The sequence below is a fragment of the Myotis daubentonii genome, chromosome 1, assembly GCF_963259705.1.
Source record: "Myotis daubentonii chromosome 1, mMyoDau2.1, whole genome shotgun sequence".
Lineage (NCBI taxonomy): Eukaryota > Metazoa > Chordata > Mammalia > Chiroptera > Vespertilionidae > Myotis > Myotis daubentonii.
Genome location: NC_081840.1, coordinates 151,215,729 through 151,218,055, shown reverse-complemented (window position 1 = coordinate 151,218,055; position 2,327 = coordinate 151,215,729). Strand labels below are relative to the sequence as shown.

At 33.0% G+C, this 2,327-nt stretch overlaps 1 non-coding gene across 1 annotated transcript; it reads right to left on the bottom strand.

Annotated features, from left to right (window-relative positions):
- Positions 1 to 1,930: 1,930 nt before the first annotated feature.
- On the bottom strand, positions 1,931 to 2,059 carry LOC132225156 (small nucleolar RNA SNORA11). The gene has a single exon (XR_009450802.1). It is a non-coding gene; the product is annotated as a small nucleolar RNA SNORA11 (small nucleolar RNA).
- Between the last annotated feature and the right edge of the window lie 268 nt (positions 2,060 to 2,327).

Here is a 2,327-nt window from a genome sequence, read left to right as displayed (position 1 = left end):
AAGACAGAGAGTAGAATACTTCTGGCTTTGTTCTTTTTTCTCAGGATTATTTTGTCAAGTTGGTGTCTTTTGTGGTTCCATACAAATCTGATATTTAGTTCTATTTTTGTGAAAAATATCATTGGGATTGCATTAAATATGTATATTGCTTTAGGTAATATAACCATTTTAACAATGTTAATTCTTCCAACCCATGAACACCAAATATCTTTCTATTTCCTTCAATAATGTCTTGTAGTGTTCAGGGTACTGATTCTTTACTTTCTTTGTTAGGTTTATTTCTACATACTTTATCCTTTTTGTTGCAATTGTAAATAGGATTGCTTTCTTCATTTCTTTTTCATTGTTAGCATGTAGGAACACAACAGATTTTTGTGCATTGATTTTGCATCCTGCAACTTTATTATATTTATTTTTCTTTCTATATGTAGAATAATGTCACCTGCACACAGTGACTATTTTACTTCTTCTTTACCAATTTGGAAGCCTTTATATCTTTTTCTTGTTTGATGGCTCTGGTAAGGACTTCCAGTACTATGTTGAATAGCAGTGGTAAGTGTGTGTACCCTTGTCTTGCACCTGATTTTAGAAGGAAAGCTTTTATGTATGTATGTATGTATTTATTTATTTTTTTTTTACCATATCTGGCCTTTATTATATCAAGATACTTTTCTTCTGTGCCTATTTTATTGAGTGTTTTAATCATAAATGGATGTTGTATCTTGTGAAATGCTTTTTCTGCATCTATTGATATGTTCATATGATTTTTACCCTTTACTTGTTAACGTGGTGTATCACATTGATCAATTTGTGTTTGTAAAACCATTCGTGTGCTCCTGGAGTGAACTCAACTTGATTGTCATGCATTATCTTTTTAACATATTGTTGTATTTGATTTGCTAATATTTTGTTTAGGATTTTTGCACCTATATTTATCAGAGATATTTGTGTGTAACTTTTTTTTGTGTGTGTTGTCATTGTACTTGCCAGGTTATGGTGTCAGGGTAATATTGGCCTCATAAAATAAGTTAGGAATTATGGCTCTTCTTCAATTTTTTGGAAGAGTTTGAGGATAGATATTAATTTTTTTTTAAAAATGTTTGGCAGAATTCATTAGTGAAATCATCTGTCCTGAACTTTTACTTCTTGAGAGGTTTTTTAAGACTGCTTCGATTTCCTTAATGTTGGTTTGTCTATTTAGATTTTCCAGTTCTTTATGATTCAGTCTAGGAAAGTTATATTTTTCTAAGAACTTGTCTTTTTCTTCTGGGTTATAAAATTTGGTAGCATATAGCTGTTCATAGTATTCTTATACAGTCCTTCGTATTTCTGTGGTGTTCCTTTTAGCCTCTCCTCTTTTTAAAAATATATATTTTTATTTATTTCAGAAAGGAAGAGAAAGGGAGAGAGAGATAGAAACATCAATGATGAGAGAGAATCATTGATCAGCTGCCTCCTGCACGCCCCCCGCTGGGGATCAATCCTGCAACCCAGGCTGTGCCCTTGACCAGAATCGAACCTGGGACCCTGCAGTTCTCAGGCCGATAATCTATCCACTGAGCCAAATCAGCAAGGGCGGCCTCTCCTCTTTCATTTCTGATTTTGTTTATTTGAGTCTTTTCTGCTTTTTTCTTTAGTGATTGTAGCCAGAGAATTGTTAATTTCATTAAGCTTTTCAAAGAACCAGCTCTTTGTTGCATTAATTATTTCTATTGTCTTTTTGATCTCTATTTTGTTTAATTCTGCTCTTATTTTTTTATTATTTCTTATTTTCCCTCCTAACTTTGGGCTTTGTTTATTCTTCTCTTTCTAGTTAGTTAAGATGAAATGTTAGGTTGTTTATTTGATATTTTTCTTGTTTTGTTTTGTTTTCTTTTCTTTCTTTTTTTGAGGTAGGCCTGTAATGCTATAGACTTCCCTCTTTTTTTTTATGTATAGGACGTAATGTCACAGGAAGGCTATAGTGTTCTGCCACCCGTGAGGAGTAAGCCCAAGGTGCTGCTGGATGTGTTGTACACAGAGAGGCCATTCTTCAGGCGCTCTGCTCTCTCCACACCCAATAAACTTCCCTCTTATTATCCCTTTTGCTGCATCTCCAAAATTTTGATATGTTGTATTATTGTGATCATTTGTGTCTACACATATTTTGATCTTGTCTTGTTGTTTATTAGCATGTTGCTTAATCTCCACATATTTGTGTTTTTTCCTGCTTTCTTTTTGCAGTTGATTTTTAATTTCAGAATATTGTAGTTGGAGAATATGCTTGGTATTATTTCAATGTTCCTAAATTTTTGAGACTAATTTGTGTCCCAAAATATGGTCTATCC